Consider the following 9,705-nt stretch of genomic DNA (forward strand, 5'->3'; position numbering starts at 1 on the left):
AGTTATGAAGCAGATTCTCCTCTTCCTACTGTATGTAATGTATAACCACTAGTCTTCACCCACCATCTCAGTGAGAAATACAAACTACAGAGTGTCTATAGGGGAGGAAACTGCAAGTCCTATAGGTTACACACGGTAACTTTTCTTGGCCTTTTCATACCAGCGGCTGTGTTTAAGCACAAGCTCAGCGGGAAATCATTACATGGAGAACATGGAAAACTTCAAATCTAAAAATATATTGTAATAAAGAAAAGAGGAGAAATGTTTTCATCAGCCATTATATTCCATCCTTCCCATTAGTAAGCAATAAACCTCTCTGGCAGTAGATCAGTAGATCTCAGATTCTGATTTCATAATTTAGATAAAGTAACTAAAGTTTCCTAATTCGCCTTCTGGAGCGCCGCCAGCTTTTATGGAGAGTGTGCTGCGGCAATCAGGTTTAGACTCCATCCTGGCTCCTCGGCAAGCAGGAATGTACCGTCAGCTAGTACAGTGTCCTCTACCTATATACTGTGTGCCAATGTGTCGTCTACAGGCACAGGGTGGTCGTCTGTATTGTAGGGTGGAGCAATAGGCACGAAGGTTTTAGGTTTAGATATTGTTCCATACCATATAATTCCATGATGGACTACTACTACCATGAGTTCAGGGGTAATAAGCGCACTGAATCCCCATCTTCAGTCTTAGTATTCAATGGTAGATGAGGCTGAGCAACTATTGGTAGCTCCAGGCCCAGCACCTCTGCTGTCCCCTGGTAGAAACATGTAATTTAGTCATAATATCCCAATATTTTGCTGGCCACAGTGCCCGATATGAGTGACAGTTCTCAAATATAGTGCTAACCAATATCAGCCATAGCTCCCAAATCTAGTGCTGGCCACAGTGCCCAATATCAGTCACAGTGCCCAATAGAAACCACAGTCCTCAAATTTAGTGCCAGCCAAAATGCCCAGTATCAGGTACAGCTCCCAAATATAAGCGGGCCACAGTGCCCAATAACAACCACAGTCCCCAAATTTAGTGCCGGCCACAGTGCCCAATATCAGTCACAGCTCCCAAATATAATGCGGGGCACAGGTCCCAAATTTAGTGCCAGCCCCAATGCCCAGTATCAGGTACAGCTCCCAAATATAATGCGGGGCACAGGAACCAAATTTAGTGACAGCCTCAATGCCCAGTATCAGGTACAGCTCCCAAATATAATGCGGGCCACAGTGCCTAATATCAGCCACAGTTTCCAAATTTAGTGCCAGCCACAATGCCCAATATCAGCCATAGCTCCCAAATCTAGTACTGGCCACAGTGCCCAATATCGGTCACAGTTCACAAATACAGTGCCCAATAGGAACCACAGTCTTCATATTTAGTGCCAGCCAAAATGCCCAGTATCCGATACAGCTCCCAAATACAATGCGGGCCACAGTGCCCAATAACAACCACAGTCCTGAAATTTAGTGCCAGCCACAATGCCCAATATCAGCCACAGCTACCAAATATAATGAGGGCCACAGTGCCCAATATCAGCCACAGGGCTTAATAGCATTTACATTCCCCAAATTTAGTGCTAGGCACCAATTGTAGAGTTGGCCACACACCCTACTATCATCCACAGTCCCCAAATATAGCGCTGGCCTAAGTGCTCAAAATCAGCCACAACCCCCAAACATAGTGTCGGTCACAATATCAAACATCAGATGCAGTCCCCATAGATAGTGCCAGCCACATTGCCCAGTCCCAAAAGTCACAGTGCCTGTGGTTGGCCATAGAGTGTCCAAATATAGGAGCTGCCACTTCCCAGTAACTACCAGTATTAACCCAAGGACACTGCCTAATATTGTCCACAGTCCGCAGCCCCACCACCCAAAACCAGACAAAGTTCCCATTTACAGTCATAGTTCTACAATTATATTGATAGCCACGCTTTTCACAGTTAACTATAGTCATCAAAAATGGCGCCAGCCACACGGCCTAATAGCTACAGTCCCTAAATATGCCAGCTGCAATGTCCAATATTATCCTAAAATAGTGCTAGTCCCGGTATAGTCCTTAAATATGATGGCAGCATCTGTTAGCCATAATCCCCAAGTACAACACCAGCCACATTGTCAGGGTTGGCCATAGTGTCGAAATATAAAGTAGAACCAATAAACTGCTCAGTATCTGACATACACACGTGGACAAAATTGTTGGTACCCCGTATTTGATGAAAGAAAAACCCCACGATGGTCACAGAAATAACCTGAATCTGACAAAAGTAATAATAAATAAAAATTCAATGAAGATGAACAAATGAAAGTCAGACTTTGCTTTTTGCTTAAACAGAATGTTTTTAAAATAAACCTCATGACACGGCCTGGACAGAAATAATGGCTCCTTTAACTGAATTTTTTATTGCACAAACTTTTGAAACAAACACTGCGATCACATGATTCCTGTAACTGTCAATGAGACTTCTGCACCTCTGGGCAGCACATTTCTCTCTAGAATCCCTTGATAGTCTTGAGATTTCATTGTACCCTGCACAGATTCAAGACCCCCTGTGCCAGATGCAGCAAAGCAGCTTCATAACAGAGCCTTCTCCATGTGTCACAGTAAGGACAGTGTTCTTTTCAAGATAAGCTCCATTTTTCCATCTGTGAACATAGAGCTGTGTGTGGTTTGGGGGTAAGTGTGTCCTTGGGGTTTCGTCGTTTTTGTTTGGGACGTGTGGGTATGGGTGGGCGTAGGGTGGGAGGGTGAGGGGGTTTCATAGTCTTTGGAGTCTCATCTTCCTCTTGTTTGGTGGCAGCTGGACACATATTGGGCAGCGATCTCCACTGTTCTCCTAGTAGGATGTAGAGTTTTCTCTTCTCGTCTGCAGATGTGAAATCTGGGATGTGGGCACTGCACTGCAACAAATACTCGGCAACAAGGACCATCTACTTTGAGAGACTCTCTGCCCACATCCCGGACTTCACATCTGCAGACGAGAAGAGGAAACTCTACATCCTACTGAGAGAAGAGGAGGCCACTGTGGAGATCACTGCCCAGTGGATTCCTCTTCTCCTATACTTCAGCCGCAATGCCCGGATAAACCTCACATTGACCAGCCCTGATGATAAGTTTCAGGCTCTCCACGCCTCTATCACCCTTTACCCTTACCTAAGATATGCACTTGCTTTCCTCTTTCCCTTTATGGAAGCCTGACGCCCTAGGAGACGCCCTCCATCTGCAAATTACCAAGTCGGAATTTTTCATTAAAAGGCTCAATCGTTCCCGACAGCTCGGCGAGAGGATAAATCATCCTCCATGTACATTACAAGGTGAAGACACTATAGAACGAAACGTACATTACCAGAAAAGCATCGAAACGGACGAGTCATCAGTACATTATAGTCACCACATATCTAAGTGCCTGGAAATAGAAAGAAGATTTCATGACTGGGTCCATTTTGGAGATGCAAGGAGAATGGGAAGAGGGTGCGGAGGAGATGTACTGACTGCTACAAGCAAAAGCAATAATAGAAGTGATGAGGGAGACGCCGCCATTATAGGATTAGGCTCTGCAGCCAGGAAGACTATGGAGAGTATTAAAGAACTTTACAAAAGTTTAGAGTGAAAAGTGTTTCTGAAGAGAACAAAGTCACGCGAGGACTGAGAAATATTGTGTTCTATAGAATGAGAAAAAGCAAAAATTCTGAAGTGTTACATAATAACAGGTGACTATGACAAAGGTGGAGCATAAGATCCCGGACAAAGGGTATACCTACAATAGGCAAGAGGGGGCAGCTGTCGTGCTATGATCCTAGAACTTAGAAGGTTCTACCATGAGTCCGTCCAGGAACCTGAGTGACAGAAAGCTGGACAGAGATAACACACAGAGACTGATGGACCCCATTGACTATAATGGGACCCACCAGGTGTCCAACATTTCGAAATTGAAAGCGGCGGAGAAGAAAATCCTCCGTCCAGGACTTTTCTTCATTGATCATGTGAACCCAACCTTACCCTTCAAACCTGGGTATCTTCCGATGGAGCTTTATCGTTCTAGAGCCGAGGATCTTCACATACTTTAGTGAGCCAGTCCAACAATGTCTCCAGTCTTTTAACCACCCACAACATAAGTGGTTCCATTTCTTCCATTGCAAACACTGCTCAGCCTATGGAGATCATTTCCTAGACTTTCACCACCCACTAAAATGGGAGCCAGGATACACTAGAATGGGCTCCAATGGTCCAATAGCACTTAAGTGGGTTTCTATTTCTATTCTATTACTACTATTATATGTATGTCCTTATATTAATATATCCAGATCCATTCTATTCAATTTTGTTGGATGGACATGAAAGTAATGGTATACTATGTTCTAGCATCCAGGTGTGGGACCTAAGGAGCATGTGCTGTGGGTGCTAGGTACTCCAGGGGTGGGACCAGAGGAGCTTGTGCTATGGTGCTAGGTACTGCAGAGGTAGGAATGGAGGAGGATGTATTGTGGGTGCTAGGTACTGCAGGGGTGAGACCGGAGGAGCATGTGCTGTAGGTGCTAGGTACTGCAGGGGTGGGACCGGAGGAGCATGTGCTGTGGGTGCTAGGTACTGCAGAGGTATCAATGGAGGAGCATGTGTTGTGGGTGCTAGGTACTGCAGGGGTGAGACCGGAGGAGCATGTGCTGTAGGTGCTAGGTACTGCAGTGGTGGGACCAGAGGAGCATGTGCTGTGGATGCTAGGTACTGCAGGGGTGGGACCTGAGGAGCTTGTGCTGTGGGTGCTAGGTAATGCAGGGGTAGGACTGGAGGAGCGTGTCCTGTGGGTGCTAGGTGCTGCAAGGTTGGGACCGGAGGAGCATGTGCTGTGAGTGCTAGGTACTGCAGGGGTGGGACCTGAGGAGCTTTTCCTGTGGGTGCTAGGTACTGCAGGGGTGGGACCAGGGGAGCATGTGCTATGGGTGCTAGGTATTGCAGGGGTTGGACCGGGTAGCATGTGTTATGGGTGCTAGGTACTGCAGGGGTGGGACTGAAGGAGCATGTGTTGTGGATGCTAGGTACTGCAGGAGGAGCACATGGAGGAGGTACTGCAGGGGTGGGACTGGAGGAGCATGTGTTGTGGATGCTAGGTACTGCAGGGGTGGGACTGGAGGAGCATGTGTTGTGGATGCTAGGTACTGCAGGAGGAGCACATGGAGGAGGTACTGCAGGGGTGGGACTGGAGGAGCATGTGTTGTGGGTAATAGGTACTATGCCCACAGCACAATCAGTCTGTCTTGGCCAGGGTATTTAGGTGCAATGCTAGTGCTGCATGCTGAGTCTTTGCCTGGGTGAGGAAAAGCCTGGCTATGGCTCCATTTTTTGGAATTTTTTTGTCCCAACTGGAAAGGGAATGTTTACAACCTCATCACATATTGGGCAAAAGAGGAAGATAAGTCAATACATGGGACAGTACTTGGAATTTACAAATCCTCCTACCATATACCAATGTGTACAGAGCCTTAGACTGCCGTCTTTTAGAGTTTTGAAAAGAAAATCTGGACTCTAGACAGGTCTATGGCATAGTAAGGGTTAATAATGCCCCATGCAGCGCATGTGACACAGATCTGTACGCATGAAATTATCCAACGCAAATGCCAATATGGCCCATGAACGCTTTGGTATATGCTATATGCAATTACACAAGAACTAAAAACACTGAGCCTTTGTTGTGTCATGCGGCCCATTCATTCCTGTGACAATAATGTCCTTCCCGGAAAAAAAAAGAAGAAAAATTAGAAAACAATTGACCCATTAAATGCCTTACTGAGGCCAACTGTGTGTCTGAATGTACCGTAATTGTCTGGGACTGGGGCTGCACACAATGATAAGAACAAGTTATTTCTATGGGCAGGGGAAGCTCGGTAATATATGTAGGGGATGTGTGCGGACGGCAGAATATCAGGGAAACTAGTCAAGTTTTATGGATACGAGGGGTTTGGATATGTTAGAATGACTATAAGCAGCTATATACTAAACTATACAATAAGTATATAAGCAGCACTGCGGCACCTTGTGTGTGATATCACCAAGCCCCGGCGTGAGAGGCATGGACTATCTTTATAGACACACAATGATGCTACAAAGTATCCTGATCTAGAAGTTTTTCACTGCACTGTGTGAATTAATCCTAATTTTTCAGTCTTCTTCTCCCCAGCACAAATGGTAACCCCGCCCCTGCTCAAGCAACAAAGGAAGCTCCACCCCTGCTTAAAGTTTCTTAGACACCAATGAGGTGTGCTCCTCCCAGGTGTTAACATATAGTGGAATACAGTCTGTGATCCTGGTTATAGACCCCATATGTTCATTGCTATCAAGACTTAAGGGACCACTTTTGACTCCATAGCCCCTTCCCCAATTCTGTACCTCATCGCCTGGCTACAACATAAATCCTGTGCGATCACACTCAGAAATTATTATAAAAATAGCAGAAATGAGGATCGGCAATATCTCCTGACATGCTTTGATGTACTGCAGGGTGCCGATGTATTATTCATGAGAGGAGCCATGACTTTCAGATGATCTAATTGGAATACAAATAGCTTTCAGTGGAATTATTTCATTCTCTCAATCAACGTGCCGCCTCCTTTTAATTGCAAAACAAGTATAATCAGACGATCGGCTGCGTGATGGTCGGAGGGGGAAAGCTTTCTTAACTCCTGGGCTGCTGGAGCATCTCTGTGCACGCACAACCATTCTAAGAACCAGTGTCCGAGTGGCCCACCGGAGTACCAGAGGACCCTAAGGAGGGCCTGGGCTCTAACCCAATAATGGTCCACCACTCCATTCACTTCTATGTTATATCCCAGTACATATGAACATCATGAATTTTGTACAAAAATGTAAAATAGATTGCATTAAAATGGGGCGATTTGGGACACTAAACCCCAGGTCTATAAGGAACTGAGAGTGGTTTAGTGTCCCAAGTGAACCTGTCAAGTTACCATTAAAGCACTGTGATGTTTTTGCACCCTGTATGATTGCTGAGTACCATTTATAGGACTCAGGGGTCATCCCAGAGGGGGGCATAATATCACATAGAAGGCTATGGAAGAGGATCCTGCATTGGATACCTGAAGAAGAGGCAAGGGAAGTTTCTAAGTAAGTAGTTAATTATTATTTTCCGCACCTCTACTTATTATACTCTGGGGTCTGAGAGTGACAAACCCCCAAAGTTAGTGGCAGGAAAGGGAGCGGTGATGACAAAGCTGATGTAGCAGAGCTGGATTTGATTGCAATAAAGTCTGTTTGTCTGTAGGTCTGTGTTTACATACAGAGGTAACAGATTCCCTATCTCATCCCTTATCAGCCAAATTCAATTAAACCGACTGATAACTGGAAGAGCGGGGGATAAACGGCTCAGAAATACAAGCACGGAGCACTCACCTCCCCTCCCCTATATGAGAGCAGGAGCTGTGTTACTTGTCTGTGGCAGAGACATAAACAGCTTAGAAATACAAGCTACTCCCATGCACTCACCTACCCCTCCCTCCCTGAGAGCAGGGACCGAGGAGATAAGCTCATCACCAGGCCATGGTTATGGAAATGCAGTGTAAAAAATGAAGTGAGTAAATTAAGATAGCGGCTAAACAAAGCAGTTTTGATAAAGCAATGGATTTAGGAAAAGTCTTAAAGCCACATAAACTAGCAGTATAGATAGGATCCTTGAGATGGGACAACCCCTTTATCCTCTCCATGGTGTCCCATCACTTCACCTGCATTGATAATACGGTATCTTCAGCCCTTGCATCTCCATGTAACTGGTAACATGCCCAGGGTAGGACCCAAGAATGACCACCAGGTTCACCAATTTTACTGAAGTTTTTAACATCTTGAATAGTTTAACAAAGAGGAACAATTCTCAGCAAATTCCGTTTAGTTTCTCAGCCTTCGGCCGCCTCACCTGTACAAGTGAAGTCTCCCTCTCCTTGACACAGAGCGTGAGGATGAAGTCACAACCCATGGTAAACTGGAATAGCGGACCACTGTGGTTTCCTGTACTATTGACACCCACCAGCTTCTAAGATGGACAACCTTCCATTGTATTGTCATCCTCAACTGTCTCCTGGACGTGACGTCATCACCATCACCCATTCGATGTGTCTGGGCCTGCTTCTTCTTGATCCTCTTGGGAACTCAAACTAGGACTGCCTCTGGCATGGCTCCCCAGCCTCAAAGCATGTCCTTCTGCACAAAAACTAACCGTGTGCTCTTCTGGACATCACAAGGGTCCCCCTCCCTGTTTCCTAGAATACCCTGCCTCAGCTTCTCCCAGCGCCCAGGACACAGGCCAACCAGACATTACAACAGGTAATAGTCAGTAAGGCAATTTCAGTGCACATTAACCCCTTACTGGCAGATAGCAGGGGACCATAGCTTACAATGAAATGCCTAGTATATGATGAACCCTTATATTGAGCAGGCAGGTAACTTTGCACTCATGACCTCGCACACAACGCATGAGGTAAGTGGACGGACTTGTCATGTCAGTTTTGCACCAGCAGCTCTTTGGCACACTTGGCATTGCTCACTTCCTCGCTGTCATCCTCATCATCAGATGACATGATCTAGTCCTCCATAAACACCATGCTATGAATCAGCTGTATTCTCTGCCATTACTCCAGGTTGCCACCTAGTGGTCATGTGCTGAGGTTTTTTTTAGAGATTCTTATAACAAACTCAGCTCTGCTACACCTGTTTATGAGTTTTGAGGATCACTCAGGAAGATCAAACGTCTGACACCTATGTTAGTGATACAACTTTTCTCTGTACGTCACATACTTCATAGTACACACATGTCAATCCTGTGACCAACACACTAAAGCCATTGCGTGGGGACACGACACGTACCGCAAACTATTACTTTAAGTGCTGGAGTAAAATACAACAATAATTATAGTAATTGTGATAATATCATGTATTGGCCGGTCACCCGCCTGGAATGACTCATTTCTTTGGAGTGGAAATCGGGTAATCTTATATATTGTATATACTCAGTGTGAGATTTGGCGCCATCTGCTGGCCATGAGTGGAAGGTTTTACAATAGGCGAGTATATATAGGGGATACATACTTCCCAACTTTTGAAGAACTGAAAGAGGGACAAAATGTGCGGCGCAGCAAATTTAGCTAGACCCACTTTTGTGTTGCCTCCGCCCATTCTCATTCATTTTTCATGTGCCCGCACACAGTATAATCCTCCTACAGTCACCCGTAAATTATATGTCCCCCTCTATTGCTCCCCCAGTTTCATATACACCCTTCATTTGCCCCCAGTTTCATGTTCCCCATATCTGCCCCCAGATTCATGTCCCCTCCATCTCTGCCCCCAGATTCATGTCCCCTCCATCTCTGCCCCCCAGATTCATGTCCCCTCCATCTCTGCCCCCAGATTCATGTCCCCTCCATCTCTGCCCCCAGATTCATGTCCCCTCCATCTCTGCCCCCAGATTCATGTCCCCTCCATCTCTGCCCCCAGATTCATGTCCCTATCTCTGCCCCAGTTTCATGTCCCCCCATCTCTGCCCCAGTTTCATGTCCCCCCATCTCTGCCCCAGTTTCATGTCCCCCCATCTCTGCCCCCAGATTCATGTCCCCCATCTCTGCCCCCAGATTCATGTACCATCCATCTCTGCCCCCAGTTTCATGTCCCCCCATCTCTGCCCCAGTTTCATGTCCCCCCATCTCTGCCCCCAGATTCATG

This window comes from Leptodactylus fuscus, chromosome 3 (assembly GCF_031893055.1).
Source record: "Leptodactylus fuscus isolate aLepFus1 chromosome 3, aLepFus1.hap2, whole genome shotgun sequence".
In the NCBI taxonomy this organism is placed as follows: Eukaryota; Metazoa; Chordata; class Amphibia; order Anura; family Leptodactylidae; genus Leptodactylus; species Leptodactylus fuscus.